This window comes from Orbicella faveolata, unplaced genomic scaffold (genome assembly GCF_042242905.1).
Source record: "Orbicella faveolata isolate gen_17 unplaced genomic scaffold, um_ofav_v1 contig_12, whole genome shotgun sequence".
NCBI classification, from domain to species: Eukaryota; Metazoa; Cnidaria; class Anthozoa; order Scleractinia; family Merulinidae; genus Orbicella; species Orbicella faveolata.
Genome location: NW_028301539.1, coordinates 33,818,290 through 33,838,659, shown reverse-complemented (window position 1 = coordinate 33,838,659; position 20,370 = coordinate 33,818,290). Strand labels below are relative to the sequence as shown.

General features: G+C 39.1%; 3 long non-coding RNA genes across 3 annotated transcripts; all 3 read left to right on the top strand.

Annotated features, from left to right (window-relative positions):
• Positions 1–1,939: 1,939 nt before the first annotated feature.
• On the top strand, positions 1,940–3,865 carry LOC110057915 (uncharacterized). Its single transcript, XR_002297593.2, has 3 exons — positions 1,940–2,005; positions 2,929–3,050; positions 3,453–3,865. It is a non-coding gene; the product is annotated as an uncharacterized LOC110057915 (long non-coding RNA).
• A 6,489-nt stretch (positions 3,866–10,354) lies between these two features.
• Positions 10,355–12,879, top strand: LOC110057817 (uncharacterized). Its single transcript, XR_002297583.2, has 3 exons — positions 10,355–10,462; positions 11,528–11,628; positions 12,037–12,879. It is a non-coding gene; the product is annotated as an uncharacterized LOC110057817 (long non-coding RNA).
• A 2,076-nt stretch (positions 12,880–14,955) lies between these two features.
• LOC149117606 (uncharacterized) lies at positions 14,956–17,016 on the top strand. Its single transcript, XR_016204187.1, has 3 exons — positions 14,956–15,105; positions 15,480–15,583; positions 16,648–17,016. It is a non-coding gene; the product is annotated as an uncharacterized LOC149117606 (long non-coding RNA).
• Positions 17,017–20,370: the final 3,354 nt, after the last annotated feature.

The following is a 20,370-nucleotide window of genomic DNA, read 5'->3' as shown; positions in this document are numbered from 1 at the left end:
CAGAGATAAGATCTCTTTTTATTATTATCTTGACAGTACATCTTTTTATAATTTAAATTACATTCTAATAGAGCGGGAATCTTAAAGAATTATTTCCTTGATCGACTGCTCCCATTGAGGAACTGCCAAGCATGACGTTTGCGTAGACGTATCGTCTTTTTATAAATAGCGTCTGTTCTTTAGAAGCAAATAATTTGTCTAGTAGCTTTATTGAAAAACGCACTAAAGGCTGTACAATTCCCACCCATACTCCATTTTGAGATCAGAAAGTAGCTATAACGGTTCGCAAACTGTAAGACAAATATTGAAAAAAGACCACCTCTTTCCCACAGAGTTTGAACCTTGTTATTTGATTTATTCGTCCATTACATATAGTTGATAGAGGCTAATGGTTATGAAACCCGTCAAAGTCCTTTGTTGTATGTTTTTGTCCGCTTTTTTGGCCTTGACCGAAAACACAGTTGAATTGCACTTCAACTAAAATCATCAAACAGGCCCTGAGGCGTGTTGATTAAACATAAACAAGCAAATACACTCAATTTCAACGAAGTTAGCTATAGGAACTGGGAAAAGTCAATAAAGAAAGCCATTATTTACTGAAGAGCCCTTCAAACACCGCTTGTTTCACGACTCAGGCTTATGAAGAGCTATTTCCATCGCGGCCATTCGCAAAACAGTTTCAGTTAGCAATTTACCCCTGAAGAATGTTCAAAGTGCAAGATTCCTTGCTCGATTGACTGCATTCAAGGATTACCTGCCAAGCGTGTCGTTTGATGTGAGTTAATTATTTGTTGAAACGTGATGGGAGACATGCAAATTGAACATGTTGTTCAAGATAATTAACCGCGTTCTCTATATTAGAGACTTCAAGCACTCTCCTCGTCCAAGTTACCTTTCGCGTTCTCTTATCGACAAATCAAATCACTGAAAGTCAGCGGGCAACTCTAAAACGTGGAATCCTAGAATCCGGAATCCGGAATCCGGTCGGCGTAGGAGAAATCACAACTAGCAGGGCTTGACCTTTCTGCTGCATAGTACTTTAACGATATTCAGCGCACAGGCCCTAAGATGTCCCATTAATCATAACCAAACGAGTGCATTCTCAAATTCTTAACAAGGCTAAACGAGAAAAGTCGTTTTAAAAACGAACACATCATTAAAATAATTGGTTAAAATTGTGACAGCTATCGGCGCGACATATCCCAGATAAAATCTCATTATCTTGAAAGTGCATCAGTCTGTTTATAAATTAAATTAATAATATAGCGGGAATCTTTGGAATCTTTCGTCGATCGGTTGCTCCCATTGAGGAACTGCCAAGCATGACGTTTGCGTAGGCGAACCTGTTATTTCGTTCAATACCCTTTTGTTCGAACAGGCCCCACGGTGCGTTCATTAGACACAAACAAGCCAGTACTCGTTCAGGTTCAATAAATAGATTGGTAATAGCCATCGACACAGCTTTTTATCAGACATAAGATCTCTACCCGTAATTATCTTGAAATTGTTTATAGATCGAACAACACAACGGAATCTTGCGAGTTCTTTCCTCGATCGACTGCTCCTATTGAGGAACTGCCAAGCATGACGTTTGCGCGCCAACGAAATTATTGTTTCTATTCACAACGTATTCAGAGCTCTATTGTTGTAAAACGATTGAAAAACATGCAAACTGAAACAGCATTAAGATACTTATTTTATTTTCAGTTTATAGATATAAGTCAGATGTTATGTTTCGTGTTCTAATCACTTGCCTGGTAAGCTGAAGAGTAACATCGTTAGTAGAAAGTATGGAAATAGTAAATATAAAATTGTTATTTTGATTGAGCCCAACTGTATCCCGAATCATTGCCAGGGGGCGATTCTTAAACCATTGATCGTGAGGTCACAGGTTTATCAAAACCCAGCTAATAGATGCAACGTTCTTTATAACCGGTAGACAAGGGCGCTGGTTTTCATTCAGGGTTTGAGTGTGGAAGGTGCGAGACGAAGATTTCTCGTCAAGGTAAGCAAATGCTTGTAAAAGTTTCAAACATCTTTTTAGTTTAATATTAGCCAATAAGCTCTGAGCTTACTTTCCGGAGACCGGTTTCTATGATACATATGATTCTGTGTCGAAAGCAGGTTTTCTAATTCCAAAACCATTACGAAGGGCCAAAGGATTTTCAGACTGCGAAGTACCGCGCTTTTAACGTAACATCGCCGAGAAAGATCGTCATCACAGATGGTATGAAACCGACGGCGTTAAACAAATTAAAGTTCACAGAACATTTATTTATCTATACAACCGGCCTCGTCCAATTTCATGTTATTACGAATCCTCACTCGTAGACTGGACTCGAAACAGCGGTGCAAATCGAGCCTAGTAATAGAAATCTGTATTAGTATACTAATGTAAAGCTGCAATCTGATTGGTCGAACTACGGCACACTATCAGCCATTAGTGTGTAGTAGATGTAGATAGTCAACGAATTAGCGACGTTTTTTCGCTTTTCCGAAGCTCACTCGGAGGAACAGTGAGAAGCAAGTAGATAAATAAGTTCCAGAGAAGACTAAAAGAGGGACGTGACATTGATGGTTTCTCAAGCGTGAAGTCTTAAAAACTGACTGGAAGGAAATTTTAGTTAGATCGGTATAGAGATCGAGACGTACAATATAAATTTCAAGTATAGTGCTTGACGCCGTTTGCTCCACTAGGAGCCTAAAGGAAGTCAAAAAGTATAGCGTGTATAAACGTCAGACGTTTTAAAGACAAACAGCGGATTCATGCATGTTTTCGGCCAAAGTTTAGCGACCATATGTATACATATATAATACATGCAGGTATTCTACTCATAATTCTTCGCATGTATTACATGTACAACTGGCCTACCAATGAGTTTCAGTCTATACATGCCACACTGATCATTCCTTGACTTTGTTTTTCAGCTTTAAATTAAGCCGGTCACTCTTGCCTGCCTGTTGTCGTACATCGAGACTGAAAGCAAGATGAAACTTTACATCACGGTTCTGATCGCAGCAGCTGTTTTGTTGACCATGTTAGATATTGGGTGAGTGGATACGAACGACAGAACTACTAAGAATGACAGCGGGACATTTTTGAATGACTGCATGCCACCTGACCATAAGATTTATGATTTTTCGTTGAAAACTTCCACCAGAATGCTCCAAGCAAATAAATCGTCATTTAAATTTGATATGGAGAAGCGCGGCCAAAACTGCTTTAAAACATCCCAGGGATGATGGGGGATAACGGGGGGGGGGGGGGAGGAAGGGGGTGTAAATATTGAGTGATCAACATAGGATTTCTGATCAGAATTTCATTTAAAAGTCAGGCGTTTAGATTAGCACAATGAAGTGGCTTGGGAACATCAGTCAGAACTATAGAGGTATTCATAGAGGGCACTAGTGAGAATCGTTATATTGATATCAGATGATGTTTTCTTTTTCAGTGAGTCAGGCTATGGCTATCATGGGTATGGATATGGCGGCTATCGTAATCGTTATAGGTACCGTTATGGTTATGGCAAAAGAGGTATGAAGAAGATAGCCAGTCGCCAGCGAATCAATGACGTCCACGCGGAGTTAAACGACGACGCAAAAGTAGAGCATCTCAAAGAAAACCTCGCGGAAGTCAAGCGTAACCCCTGAAGGCCCAGTTAATAGCTACACATTTTTGTGAATTTGGTGCCCTTTCCAAGTTTAGTTGTGGTTTAGATCCTAGCAAGAGAGTAATGTTACAAAAATAAAAATAAGACAGTCTAGTGTTTCAATTTTTAGTTCAAAGCACAACAATGTAAAGAAACAATAGGCGGTCTAACACCAAGAAAATATTTCATTGGAAATAAAGCACAGTGTTGGTTGACTCTAGTCCTGATCAATGCAATCCTCCCCGAGGGAGGGCTCCCATGTAAAATGGTCGGGGAAGCCCCTAAGGGAGACTAACCTGGGCCTGGCATGAGCTTTATTGACCCCTAAAAGATCGCAGTTTATTATTATTTCATCGAAAGCAAACCTAAAAGATACCTTGACGACTAAAAAATAGGTACTCTTCGTCCTGTACGCCATAAGTGGGACCAAAATCCGCGATTTACATCCGAAAACGAGACAAGAAGCATCCCTTACCTTATCATATAAGAGTTTCCTCCGCGTGCCCTCATCTGTCTTCCGGGTTATAGTTTTCCAATTTACCATCGTCACCCTACAGCTCTTAAAGTACGTTCTTTGCATACAAGCAAGCGCGTAGCTATAGTTTCCTAAATTCAATAAGCCATTAGAGAAAGGATACACAGGAAATCAATCATTGTCTAAGCACAATAGGAAAAGCTGTTTAAAATATCATGACAGCAAGAGAGACTAGGATCAAAGTGTAGTCCTGCATAAGAGACAGCTAGTAATGAAAATCACAGCATCGCAGCATTGCAAATTATTACAAAATCAGGACCTCGCCAGACATCCATGTTTCAATATTCAGGCTTACAAATTTATTGTAATTTCATTCCTGCATTTATTAGACACAAAACATTATCCAATAGCAACCAATAAAGTTTCTCCAGCAAACCACCGTTCAAAGCGAGCCTTAGGGCCATTATCTTGAGAGAACCCTAAGAAAGCCCAAACCTAGCAGAGTATTTCCTCGATTGACTGCTCCCATTGAGGAACTACCAAGCATGACGTTTGCACAACAGTAAAGATATTGGTCTTGTGCTTCTTTGTTGGAACGGAATGGCAGACACGCAAACTGAAACATGCTGTTCAAGGTACTACCGTAAACTTCCGAAAGTAACGACCCCCCGAAAGTAACGTCAGAAAATTGTGGCCGCTGATAAATCCCGAAAGTAGCAACCCCTCCAAAAGTAGCGAGTCCACCCCAACCCCCTCTCCGAAAATAGTGAAACCAAGCATGCTAAGGTTCGTTAGTTAATTTTTACGATATCTGCAGAAATTCTCGCGCGTTCGTTGGTTAATGTTAATTGTCAATAAGCGACAGACACACGAATTTACAATTTATGCGATGCGTCAACGAGCGAGAGCGGACAATTTGACAATTTGTTGTCGTAAAAAACAAATTGATGTCAGTTTTTTATGCGTCTGTCCTATTATTGACAATGAATTTCGTCGTAACATTGTTAAAGTAATATGCGGTCCACTCTACAATGTTATAACGAAAATCATGATCAATAACAGGACAGACGCATGAAAAACTGACGTCAGTTTGTTAAAATGATATTTTTCCAATCAAAAGTCAAGTGAAAGTTAGGCGTACCATAAACTGATTTAAACGTTGTGAAATGTCAATTCGTGCACTTGTTAAAACAAACCCCTATAATTTTCCTCAAGTTACAGGAACATACTTAATTACAAATTAATATCATTTTTAACTGAAGCATATTACACCTGAGGAACGTTTCTTCAAATTTAAAATGAAAACTCGACTAGCGCACTAAGATATCACAACAAACTAACATAGCGGTGCGTCCTGACGTAGAAACAGTTTAGGGATCTGACAAGCTTTCCTGCCGACCACTAACAACGCGATCTAGACATGAAGAGCCCAGCCATACGTCAGCAACATAGATTTAAACTGAAACGAAGAATTGTATCGTTTTTAAGAACTGTTTTTACATATGTTCGTTTTTTTTATTTCGTAAAAGGAGTTCATTCGTACCAACTTCAATTTACATGACGTTTTTTGCTCCCCGAAAGTAGCGAACCCTCGAAAGTAACGCCGTGTCCCCCGCATGTAGGCTGCTAATTCCGAAAGTAACGAGGGTTGTCACTTTCGGAAGTTTACTGTAATTCTAATCATTTCCTTCGTCTAAATCAACGTAAACAATCATTTATCGTCATCCGACAGACAGCCGTTCATGCTACGTGCCCTAATCTCTGGCAAGATACGTTGAAGGGTGACATTCTTGACAGAAAGTATGGAAATATTAAAATTGCTTAAGTGTCTAAGCACAAATATTAGGAAATATTAAAATTGCTCCTTAAGTGCTTTGTCCCGTAGAGAAAAAAAAACAACTCAACTTATTGAACTCGGTTATCGCAAAATATTGTGATTTGTCGGTGTCTTACCAGTCTTACAGATCAATTATTTGCCTTACCTTAGTCGCGGATTCGGCAAACAATTGATCTGCTCGTCACTAAACTGAAGTCAGGGAATTTAGCTCAACCCCGTCCAAAAACTGTTACGTCCTTTATTCTTACTTACTTTCCTTTATTCTAGCTAAAAATTATAATAATGAAATAAAAGTAGTATGATGGTGATCTAAATAAACACAAATGAACGAGGCAAATTGCATAGGAACGAGCACACACTGAAGTAGGTAGTAGACTTCATTGGTGTTTAGTCGTCAGAAAAAGCTAGGGAAAGTTCATTCATTTCAATCTTATCACATCCACCTAATACATAATGTAACGTGTGGACAGTTCAGACTTGAGCCGCTTCCGACGTTCTTCTAAAAGCAATTGCTGTTGCCAAGGCGTGAAACGTGATGTATTTGTAAACTGGGCAGTGAAGGAAAAAAGTTAAACAAGAGCGGAAAACTTAGAACACCAATGTCACTTGCTCTGAAATTTAATACGTCCATACATTTAGAGAAAACCACGACGCTCTTAACATGCTTAAGTTTAACAAACATGTTTCGGCAGACGGATGCTTCCGCCATCTTCAGTGAACATAGTTTGCTGTAGAATGTAACTGAGTGAAAAAGTACAACACCAATAGCAGTTATTAGACAATTGCAATAGCAATACAAAAATTAAACAGTGGGTTGCAGACAAGTGTTGGTATCTCCCAAAGTGTGTGTAACACTTCCATGATCTTGAAAGCAAACTGCGAGGAGGCCTAATGGCAAAATCGTCATGGGAGCAAACAAAGCGACATACTCTTGAGAACGTTTATAGTACGATTTTTAATGAGTTTTTATAAGTTATCTCCTCCTTTCAAGGTCAGGGGTGCTGGAGGAAACAATTCATTTTTTTCTCAACACAGTAGGAACAATCAACAAGGCAAAGTCAGAGATTTATTATTACTCTCAGTTTTCTTACGCGTCTAAAGTTATTCATTTAGTTAAAAGTTGTGATTATACGTATGCAAGGGGAAATGACATCCCTTCTTTTCACTTAACGCGGGAATATGATTAACAGTGACAGCCGGAGTAATATCATACGAGGCAACATGTCAAACAAAGTAAAGAAAAACCTTGCCATCACACAATAAATGTGATTGATTATTAGCTTCATAGCACGTTAGGTGATACGTCTTTGACTGAGTTGTTGGCTGAACTTCCGCTGGAGTTTTTCTACCTATACCTCGGGTAAGTTACTTTTACGGAATCATACTTCTCAGATTTTACGACTTGCTGGACCATGACTGTGACTTATTCAGTGATAGAAAACCAAATCTGGATCAGCACTGCATTCTTGTAAAGGTGGCTAGTACCCGGGGGGTACTCCCAGAAACCCTATTTATGACCTGACCCTTAAATCAAAACCCTGTTTCAGACCTGCGTTATAATTAGTTCCCTAGTTCAGACCAATGTTAAATTACCGTAAACATAATTTGTGAAGGGATTTTGTTGATTTTCTTTGCAATAATGATGAAAATGTGGCTTCTTCTTAAAAACATAGCCATATCAATGCTAGAGTGCAAAATCCATACCCTGTTTGTGACCAAAATGGCCAAAATCAGCTAAAATCGATACCCTATTTATGACCAAAACGGCTGAAAAACCATACCCTTTGGGGCCGCACATACCTATATATCCCACATAAGGGAGTACCCCCCACCGGAGAGCTAGTATCAGTTGAACGCAAGCGTCATTCGCATTTAGTTGCCACATAACAACACAAGTAAAATTCCTGTGACCAATTGACACGAAACGAGAGGCGAGCGTTCAAAACCTTTTGATCTAGTCTACTGCATAACGAATACAAGTAGACTCGTCTATGTGTATAGCTGCGTTTGAATCGTCAGGTCGTTCGATTTATTTACCACAAAAATGGAAACATTATCTGCAAATAAAGGTGTAAAACTGGTTATGATACGAATATATTCTAAACAAATTGAAACAGAGGCCTGATCTGTTCTCCTCTAATTTCGATTAGGAAATATTATACTGCTGTAGTATTAAATGCTGATTGCTTTGTCAGTATTGACGTTATTTTCGTTTTGTGTCTTCAAAGCCCAAAGAATGGAGTCTATGGGCTTTGAAGACACGAAATGTCAAATGAAAAATGATATGTGAATCTCGGAGAAACTGTAAAAAGTGATGTTTCGTACGTGTCACAAACCAGAAAGAATAATATCTCATGCAAACGTTTTCGCCTTGTTATCGTCAGATTTTAGATCGGCTGTAGGTATATAAGAGAAAGTCAAGTAGATTCAGTTTGAAAACCAGTAGTTTTTTTGCTCAGTTTGTTTCTTTTAACTGATGTGACACTGACTAAATGTCAATCGTATGTTAATTCTTTGCAAGTAGATTAAAGTTGCTTGAGTGAAGACGCCATCTTCAGCTGATATTACCACTTCACGAATAACTAAGGTAGAAACACAAACGATTCACTAATCACAACATTATCAACAAATACTTGGGCGCTTTCCATTCAAAAATTCCGAAAGTTTCGAAACGGCGACTAATGTTAGAGAAATGTCCTAGAAAGGTTTCCAGAAAATCAGGAAATTTAATTCCGAAAATTCTGGAAATGCCGGGAAGAAAGTCAAATGGAACGGAAATTCCAGGTAAGGAATTTCCGCAAATTTCGATATACCTCACAAGGGTTGTCCTCTTTTCAGGAAAATGCCGGAAAATACTGTTCCATTCGACACTGGAAATTTCCGAAATTCAAACCGGAGTTTTGGGTTGAATTGAAAGTGCCCCTTATGTATAGACCGCTATTAATTACGTGCATTCCGTGAAATTAACACGTTACTCCAACTTTGCTAGAAGGGCATTTTTGTGCGTGAAAAAGAAGTGCAAGGCTTTCTTGTAAACGCGCTTTTTTTCAGTTTGAAACACGTATTAAAAGAAAGATGTACAGAAGTTACATTTTCTAAGCAGTGGTTTTGAGATGATTTGACGACTCAGGGGCGACATATGCCCCACTTCGAGCGGTTTCTGATGCAAATGTTCAACTCATCTTCGTAAACGACGCGTTGCCCAGCAACGTGAGGTGCTGCCAAGACTATATTAAATTTTGTAAAGACACCAAAAACATTATTTTTAAGAGAGCTTTAGAACATCTGGCATAATTTTAATTATTTATTTATTCATTTATTTATTTTAGCATATCTTAAAACACAATTTTATCTCGTTTACATATAGATATAAATTTTTTGATATCTTTTAACCTTTTTACAATTGTAAATTAGTTAGCATCGGGCAGGCGAAGAGCCACCCTGTGGATATACTGCCCGAAATGCCATTATTATTATTATTATTATTACTATTATTATTATTATTATTATTATTATTATTATTATTAGTTTATTCTTACACCAGCCATGATTTTTACCTTAGGATACATCTGGTAGGCGACTTGATATCGTATGATAAATTCTAGTAAAAAAATTATGATAATGAAACTGTAAAAGTAGTATGATGGTGATCTAAATAAACAGAAATGAACGAGGCAAATTGTCAGTAAAGGAACGAACAAACACTGAAGTAGGCAGTATACTTCATCAATGTTTCGTCGTCGGGAAAAAGGAAAGTTCATTCATTAAATGCAGCAAATACATTATGTATGTCACAGACAATGTCACAAACTTTGGTCGCTTCTGACGTTCTTCTGAAAGCAAATGCCGTTGCTAAGGTGTGAAAATGTATTTGTAAAAGTGCAATGAGGAAACGGTATAAAGTTAAACAAGAACGGAAAATATTAACAATAACTCACAACACCAATGTCACTTGCTAAAAAACTTAGATTTGTTCACTTGCGGATTACTGACCAGAATCAAGAGCGAACATACGACCAACAAAACAGATCACGAGGAAAGCCTCCACGGTAACGAGTTTTTGAGTTTTTACTTTCAGAGTCAGCGGTCCGGAGCAAATTTCATCATAACTCTCAGTTTTCGTATTTGTCTAGTGACCTACGATCAGGTGTTCTTATTCTGCCATGCACAATAGAACGCCTGATCGAAAGTTATTTATCCAGCAAAAATTGTGATTATACACTTGTAAGTGAAAATGACAACCCCTCTTAACTCTTGACACGTGAATATCATTTCACTTGTCAAATCAACATCAAAAGGCACAGCATGTCAAGAAATGGTTGGAGAAACTTTGCCATCGGATGATAAATATGATTGATTATCATTTTAAAAAGACTGAAGTCAGTGACGTCACAGTTTTATCAAAAACATGCCGATCGCAACGCTCTTCATTACCAGTAGACAAGGGCGCTGGTTCAGGGTTTAAGTGCAGAAGGAGCGAGACGAAGATTTCTCATCAAGGTAAGCAAATGCTTGTAAAGAAAGTTTCAAGCAAGTAACATCTAAGCTTACTTTTTGGAAACCGGTTTTTTTTTATATATTTATATATATGATCCTGACCGATAGGCCAGCATTTCTAATTTTGGTCATGCGGGATTCCGGAGAGCCTCAGAGTTTTCAGCCGTAAGACCGCTAAGTACCACGCTTTTTAAGCCTCCCTGGTTAGGCCCCGGCTAAACGATCACAACATTTCAACGCAGCATAACGTAACTTATGAAATCATCGGCGTTAAACAAAGTTCATTTATTTATCTATAAAACCAGCTTCTGCCAATGTCTTGTCATGACAAATCCTCCTTGCGAATCCTCCCTTACCAATCCTTACATCCATTGTGAACAACGTAACAAAGAATATGTTGGCGAAACTTCTAGTTTACTAAAAAGTAGGGTAATGGAACATCTTTCGAGGAATTCGTCAGATGTTCACGAACATTGCCGGCTCACGGGACATTCAGTGGATTCTAGCAAAAATAACGTTCTTGCCACGAAAAGAAACACGCTCAAACGTCGCATAAGGGAGGTAATTGAGATCCGATTACATCAAGTGCTCTTTGAACAGAGACAATGCCTTCGAATTAGCCAACATCTATGACACAATTTTAGCCCCCTCAAGACCATAACACCGGAACATCATTTAGCCGTTCTTAACATTCACATTTTTATTGTGGCTGAAGTTTAATAAGATGTTTAATTGCTTTCTGAGTACAGAAATTATTTTTTTATATATTTTAATCATTATTCCAGAGACAGCAGGAACACAATATCCTTGAGGCAATAATCTTGTTAAGTATAGCGTGTATATTCGCAATCGACGTTTTAAAGACAAACAAGGGATTCATGTATGTTTTTCCTCAGTTTAGCGATGCATGTGCATATATCTCACATAGATACATAATACATGCACTGGTATGCGGGGGACGTGGTCTATGCCTAATTCTGTGCATGTGTTACACGTACAACTACTGGCCTGCTAATGAGTTTCTATCTATGTATACCACACTGATCCGTTCCTTGCTTTGTTTTTCAGCTTTAAAGCTGCCAGGTGTCGTACATCGAGGCTGAAGTCAAGATGAAATCTCACATCATTCTTATTGCAGCACTTGTTTTCTTGACCATGTTAGATATTGGGTGAGTGGATACGCATCTGACAGAACTACTAAGAATGACAGTAGGAGATTTTTGAATGACTGCAAGCCCCCTGACCATAAGATTTATGATTTTTCATTGGAAACTTCCACCAGAATGGTACAAGCAAATAAATCGTCATTGAAATTTGATACACAGAAGTGCGTCGAAAAGAGCTTGAAAAAAACATTCCAGGGCTGATGGGGGATTTTTTTTGGGGGGGGGGGCAGTAAATATTGACCAATCAACATTGGATTTCTGATCAAAATTTCCATTTAAAAGTGAGGTATTTAGATCAGCTCAACGAAGTGGCTTGTGAAAATCCTACTTAAAACATTAGTCAGAACTATGGAGGTAACGGCGGTAGCGAGAATCGTTACATTGATGTCAGATGATATTTTTCTTTTTCAGTGAGTCAGGCTATGGCTATGGCTATGGCTATCATGGGCATGGCCACGGATATGGCGGCTATCGTAATCGCAATAGGTACCATCATGGTTATTACGGCAAAAGAGGTATGAAGAAGATAGCCAGTCGCCAGCGAGCCAATAACGTCCACACAGAGTTAAACGACGACCCCAAAATAGAGCATCTCAAATAAAACTTCGCTGAAGTCGAGCATCAAAAAGCCTAGTTAAAAGCTACACGTTAATAATCCACGCTTGTTTTTGTGAATTTGGTGCCCTTTCTAAATTTAGTGGTGGGTTAGATCCTAGCAAGAGAGTTATCTTACAAGAATAAAAATAAGGCAGTCACAACAATGTAAAGAAACAATAGCTAGTCTAGGGCCATCCCCTTTTTTTTACTCTGTTTAGCGTCGTCCGACCGACCCAGATTTTCGCGTTTTCAAAAAAAACAAAAAAAGGTACACAGAAGGCAATGAAGGTAATGACACATTATTTCAAACAATTGTCACTTTAATCTGAAACATAAGCAATTTTTTGCCTCACAGATTTTTAGTTTTTCCCTGTTCTCGTTTGATTTTAACGACGTCGACTTTTTCCTTTCTCCATTGCCGCGATGACTTTGTAACCACACCTTGTTGTTTCCAGGCTCCACGGATATTATGCTGAGGTACCGGGCCTCCTAGCTCCAGACTCCTTTTCCAATTTTTTTTTTTCCTTTTCCGACCCACCGACCCAAAATCAGAAAACGCATTCGACAATAAACGAGAAAAAGGGGGAGGGGGGGGGGGGGGGGATGGCCTAACACCAAGAAAATATTGCAATGGAAATAAAGCACAGTGTTGGTTGACTCTAGTCCTGATCAATGCAATCCTCCCCGAGGAAGGGCTCCCATATGAAATGGTCGGGGAAGCTCCTAAGGGAGACTAACCTGGGCGTGGCATGAGCTTTATTGACCCCTAAAAGATAGCAGTTTATTATTATTTCATCGAAATCAAACCTAAAAGATACCTTCACGGCTAAAAAATAGGTACTCTTCGTCCTGTACGCCATAAGTGGGAGCATAATCCGCGATTTACATCCGCAAACGAGACAAAAAGCATCCCCTACCTTATCATATAAGAGTTTCCTCCGCGTGCCCTCATCTGTCTTTCGGTTTATAGTTTTCCAATCTACCATCGTCACCCTACAGCTCCTAAAGTACTTTCTTTGCATACAAACACGCGTGCAGCTATAATTTCCTAAGTTCAATAAGCCATTAGAGAAAGGATACACAGGAAATCAATCATTGTCTAAGCACAATAAAAAAAAAGCTGTTTAAAATATCATGACAGCATAAGACTAGGATCAAAGTCTAGTGCTGCATAAGTGACAGCTAGTAATGAAAATCATAGCATCGCATCATTGCAAATTATACAAGTTATTCCAAAATGGCCGCCATTTTAGTATTCTTTTGTTTCCCTTCAAATTACCCCTTGTTGCCTCGTTCTTAAACTCAAAATTCAAAAGAATATTTTCCCTTGAACGAGGCAACAAGGGCTAATTTGCAAGCAAACAAAAGAACACTAAAATGGCGGCCATTTTGGAATAAGGTGTATTTCAAAATCAGGACCTCGCCAGACATCCCTGTTGCAGTATTCAGGCTTACAAATTTATTATAGCTTCAGTCCTACGTTTGAAAATCACAAGACGCTATGCAATGGCAAACAATAAGGTTTCTCGGCCGGCAAACCATTTTTCAAAGCGAAGCTATACCGACCAACGGAGTTTAGTGTCATTATCTTGACAAAACCAGAGAGAGCCCTAACTTAAAAAGACATAACGATTTCCTCGATGGACTACTTCCATTGAAGAACTACCAAGCATGACGTTTGCACAACCGTAAAGGTATTGTTCTTGTGCTTTTTTGTTGGAACGTGATCAGATGGCATGTAAACTGAAATATTTTTTTTAAGGCACTAGTTCTAATCATTTCGTTCGTCTAAATCAACGACAACATTCATTTATCGTGAAATTAACGTCACAGAGAGTCGGTTATGTTACGTGCTCTAATCTCTGGCAAGATACGTTGAAGCGTGACATTCTTGATGGAAAGTACTGAAATATTAGAATTGCTTGCCTTCCTATTGGTTTACTTTAAGTGCTTTGTCCAATAGATGAGCAAGCCGCAAACTTTATGTATAAAATGTTAATTGCTTTTTGTTTTCGTGTAAAGGGACTTAACCCGGTGCAATACTGTGTAGCTCTTCAAGTATGAATATCGCGCAGACCCTTAAGTACGTTGTCGGAAAATAAACAAGCAAGTTCACTTTCTCAAAAAGGCGACAAGAGACCAGCCTGGTCTGTGTATGTCAAACAAAACACTGATCCACCCGGGACGCCCAGGGAGGGGGGTGGGAACTTCCATATAAAAAGAACGCGAGTGATTTCGGAAATTTTGAAAAGAGCCCCTAAGAGGTCCTAAGATCCTGTTTTGTGGGCGTGGCTTTAAATTGTTTTCACCCCTAAGAGGTACCAATTCTAAAACAACACATTAACTGACACTTTGATAATTTTTTTTAATAGCGATAAAGATGATCGGCATCGAATACCTTCTACTCGTTGAGTAGATTGTCAAATATCTCCCGTCATAGCTTTTTTCGGCTAATACCCTTAAAGGTACAGCGGCTTAATACCCTAAATGGAACCGCGAAACCTCCTGCTGTAGAACTTTTAAAGCTTAACACTCTATGAGGTACCAAAACTGTATTTTTAACCCCTAAAATGTACGATGAGCACGCCGTCATTTAATATGGTGGTCCCCCCTCCACAGGATTGGACTCTCTGTTAATGTTGTCCGGTTAAACAGCAAAACAACGGTTTGCCTGCCCGCAGGCTTAACAGCGGTGAATACTCAAAAGTCCGATGTCCCCCTATTCCTAAAACACAATAGACTTGTTGATGCATGATAAGGTAAAATCGTCATATTTATCACTTGTCCCGACTCAGTGAGGTGAAGATCAATCATCGACGTAACTGGCAGCAGTCAAGACTTACATAACCCCAGCTGGTTGTTTGTTCAGGACAGACGATCAAGGTACACAACATTTTAGAAGTTCTTCAACGCTGTAAAGCTTCTTGAAGATTGATTTCTTTTCTGTTCATATGCAAGAAGCCTCGGCCAAATTATCTTGTTAAAATATTCCGAATTCTTCCTCTTCAAGAGCAGGAAACAATTTATACGATCTTGAAGCTTAACAAAGTAATGTTTTGGAGAGTCACGGAGAATTAACGAAAATCACGCCTCCTGTATGACAATTGAAAGGAAGAGTACGAGCGCTGTCGTTTCTACATTTCATCTTCGCATAAACATTACGTTTACGCTTGACCTATTTCTAAGGCGTTCGTTTAATTACTAGATCTGATCTGTATGTTGGATGCGTATAATAACTGCTTTGCTTTGTTCTTTAGGTTTGCAAAAACTTGTTGCTATTCATCGAGACTGAACTCAAGATGAAACTTCACATCACGGCTCTAATTGCAGCACTCCTTTTGTTGACCATGACAGATACTGGGTGAGTGAATACGCACCACAAACAACAACAACAACAATAAACAACAACAACTAACTTTATTTGCATACCATTGCATGACCATAACTACATACAGAATTGCAAAAGCTTTGGTAAACTAAAAATAAAGCAGTAATGATTATCGTGAACACCATGAGGATTATGATATAGCAATCAAGTTCCATCAGTTTGATTTAAAAGAAGAATATTTTGTAGATCAAACAAGATGAAATGAAGTTTGCTAATTGACTATTAGCCGATAATGATTTGCAGAAGTCATAAGTTCGGCGATGGCTTGTAACGGGAATAATCGTTTAAAATTCGGAAAGATATACTTTTTATTTTTCTATAAAATTCACTTCTTAGAATAGAGTATTTGATTTAACACATAGGAAAATGAGATTCACTTCCAATTTCATTAGATTAACAAATAGGGGAGAGTCTGTTAACCCTTGGAAACTGACCATATCTAACAGTTTCAGTCCTCAGTTTGTGATTGCCTATCCTAAATTTCACTAGTTGTTTTCTTTCACTTAGCTTGCTTGTTAGGCCTAAATAAGATGAAGGTGTACAATCGTTTTTAAAAGCGTTGAAAAATTCTAGTTTGTTTCGCATGGTATGCCGTCAGTATAGAATATACTTAGGTTGCATTAGGTTAACACAATGTTTGATTTTAGCTTTAGAAAGCACGCAAGATCAAAATACAAGGAAATAAGGCAAATTGTAAAATTCAGACATACTTAATACGTATACATTAGAATAGAAATATTTTCACCAGCCTGATGAAGATCTTCTGCGCCAGAGAGCTTCAACCACGTTTAGCAAAAGGCGTTTTAAATAAAATCTACATGCCCTAGATGAGAGTAGCAAGGGGGGGGAGGGGGAGAGGGAGGGGGAGGGTCGTAATTTCATTTCACGCACGAATTCATGCGTCACGTATCCTTTTTTTTGTACCAAAAAGTTGAGAAACTATAGGTCATGTGACCAGCCGTTGCAAAAGGCATATTATGGAGCTCGAGGGTGGTACCTAGTCTATATTGATATCAGATGTTGCTTTTCAATTTCAGCTTTTCAGTTGGGCAGGTCCACAAATTGAACAAAAAGTCTATGAAGATAAGACCTACGCGGCATAGGAGGACTTGGAGCGTCCGTGATTTGAATGAGGCCTACGACGCTCTGGTAAAACCTGAGTGCCAAGATTATCCATTAAAGATTGTGCTGGCCATACCCAAATGCATGAACCAACTTCACTGAAGAAGTGGGGATGAAGTTTATTCGGTGCTTCAGCCAGTTCGTTAAACCAAGACCATGCATTGTACCTGCATTGTTTCGGCTTGTTTACTGTTCTTTCTTAGCAATTTTCCTGCGTTAGGCAGAAAGTAATGTGGTTCTAAAAATGTAAGGAAAATAAAACAGTCCAGTCTTATCTAAAGTAATTAAGCGTCATCTTGCTTTGATTTGATTTGTTAATTCACAAATTGACGTTAGTTTTTCATGCGTCTGTCCTTTTATTGATCATGAATTTCGTCATAAAATTGTCAAAGTAGTTGTGGATCCGCAAACTACTTTGACAATGTTATGACAAAATTCATTGTCTATAACAGGACAGAGGCGTGAAAAACTGACTTCAATTTGTCTTTTACAATGACAAAAACGTAGACGGGACAAAATTAAGCCATAACGCGAGAAATTCATGTGTCTGTGCGCTTATTGACAATGAAAATTAGTTAATGAGCGTGCGAGAATTCTCCAGTTATTGTACGTAAGACACTACATCATAGTACACTGGGGCCATTATGTAAACGGCCAAAACAATATAATGTAACGAAACTTGACGTGGTGAAATATTTAGAAGATGTTGGAACGGAAATCAAGGACTGTCTCTCGTTTATTTCAGTCTTGTTTGGCAACATAGTGGGTTCCAGATCTTCCCGATATTAAAGGCTTTTCTGGTCAATTGTGCCAACAGTGCCTCATCTGCGTTATCCAGCGCTAGCAAGCATATAAATGTGGACGAGTAGACAAGTAGGACATTAATCAGAGCTTGCCAATGGCCTTATTCATTCAGGTAGACGAAATTGAACGTCCTACAAACTACTTAACAATTACTCTACGGTTTCTTGCATCTGGTAGAATTCATTAAATGGCTTACACGTATAATGCGTCTACGTCAACCAAGAGACGATGATCTGCTTCAACTGTTTATGTATACTGAGAACATGACAAATAGCTCAAAAGTATCCCAGTTGGTGTGGAAAACGAGGGAATGAAAAGCGAGCGTGCTAGCACTCGCACGTTTCACTCCTTTGGAGTCTGGGCCGTGCGAACCGAGCGTCATCTGCGTCAAGATAGCTTTTGTACCGAGCTTTTCGTAAATTGGTTAATATTTTGTGAAGATATCCTTCTATTAAATTGTCTCGTCAAGTAGGATGAGGAATCACGCAGTGGTTGTCAGCATGTTCACCGAGAAGAGCATTTTGTAAACTGAGTATTGCAATAAACGTGAAGGAATAATGGAACTGGATTTAGTTGACTTCTGCACACCGAATGGCGCAACCAGCGGTTTCCTTCCTCGAAGATCAACAAATTTCAAAGTAAAAGACATTAGGTAGTTGTATGTTCTAGTCTAGTTCTAGCCTTCCTCATGCAATCACGCAGCGTTAGGGAGACAGGGGCCCTCTCTCATAGCCTGTGTTGCAGGCGTAAACGGGGAAGGAGCACCTGCTATAAGAACCTGGCTTCTCGCATCACGCCCACCAATTTCGATGTAATTCAATTTCATCAACTGTCAATTACAGTCAACAGTTTTACCAATCGGAAACTAGCGTGCACTTCTCGGCATAACTGAATTTAGTCAATTGAAATTATTTCCCTACGGTAAGAGCTCGAAAATAATGAGTAAAAAGAAGGAATACGGCTGCGATAATTTCTGCAGGTTCTGTGGTATCGAGTCTGGTGCAAAAGCGGAGAGCGTCTTTCATTGTCCTTCCATTGAGCTCACTTTAATTCAATGCAAAAGTTGCCTAAACGTATGTAGAAGTTCTGGCCGCAAAATCAGAAACGCTGCAGAATTATACTGTGTTATAAAGACGGCTGTGACTTCAAGCAATGCCATAACTGCTCGGGCTACGAACTGTAAGGCCGTAGCTGAACAAAAGCCAGTATTTTAGATTCACATTGGCGAATAACACCGGATTGGAGCAATCAACAGAAGGATAGCTCAGTGGTTCCATCTCCTGCAGTTTGTCTTTCAAGGATAGTTTTCAAAGGCGAAATAAACTGAATCGACTCATTCCCGTTCAGTTCATAGTTCTTGGCACGAACAAACCTTTGATAAATTACACTCCTGCAGGCAAAACTGCCCAAAACAGCTCTTTCAGCCGAAAAAAAAAAACTGTCACGACCGACTCTTGCTCGGGTTTTAACGTACATTTGCTCACGCTAACGAGATTTTAAATCTCGTTAAATTACATCCCTTGCTAAAATACATCTTCGCCCACGACTATTGTCGTTATTTCTGACGAGATTGTACAACTAGTAATCAAGCATTAGTCAATTGAGCATTAGCCAATGGAAATTTTGCGTTCGCAGAAATGAACAAAAGAGGGTTCCTATAGCAGACGTTTTTCCTTTCTCCCAGTCCTCTTCCATCCATTCATCGGCCCTTTGCCAGCCAGGCTCTTTAAGAGCGTAGCGTTGCGTGACCAAGGAGGACCAGAACTGGACTGAGAACATACAGCAAGCACTTCTGAAAGCGTGACAAAATAGCTTTACTGTCACAGCTTGGGTTCGATTGTAAAACTGATCGAAACTGAGGAGTAAGGTAAGTGATGAGTAGATACAGATTTGTGGTCGAACAGAAATTTGGAGACTTCAGTCATTAGATTTGTCGTTTGAAAAACTGGAATGAACCGTCAAGGGGGGGGGGGGGGGGAGCAGATCCTTTTATTGAGATGAGTTGCACGGCCCATGTAAAGAATTAAATGGAATAGTAATGAGGCTAAGCAAACGGAAAACGGCAAAAATTACCTCTATTTTTGTGTTCTGTTCTTCTAATGAATTCTTACATGCATCTCACAAAAATTGAAAAAACGTCTGCTATTCACCGCAGAATACTAATATTTTCACTCTGCTGTACAAACAGCTGAAGATGGACGGCAAAAGCGTCATTTTTGCCATTTGCAAGATTAGAGAAGACGTTTCAAAATACGTTCAAAGCTCAAGAATATTGTCATTACGTATTTATGTCGAGAAAGGATGGTTTCCCTTTGGCTATCAGTTCCAGGAAAAAGTGAAGAGAAATCTGAGAAATCTTTAGATTACTGATGCGTTCGAAAGTGATCGTGACGTTATTATTTATTTCGCAATCTTAATTTTAGATAGAATAAACATCAAACGAAAAAGACTAGGAGATGACACAGGTATCATAAATTAAGCGCATGAGGCTCTGGCGACGTCTGAAAAACTGCAGTCACTGAAGCACTGGCGTGTACTTCATTGGAAACGAAACCGGAAGAGGTTATGACGAACTACACAGTTTGTGGTCGCCTTGTCATTGCTATTTATTAAGTTTACTCAAAGTAATGTCCATAAATGTCATTGTTTAAAGGAAGCCAGACTGCCATTCTGTATTGACGTATGCGGAATTAAATCCTCTTTGTTCAAAGAAGCAGGAAAAAAAAATCATGTTTCTTTGAAAACCGGATGAACAAGATGTGCTTAGCGCTCAAAAATATTCGAAGCTGATATCTCACGCGATCGTGACAAGGTCACGCGATCATTAATATTAT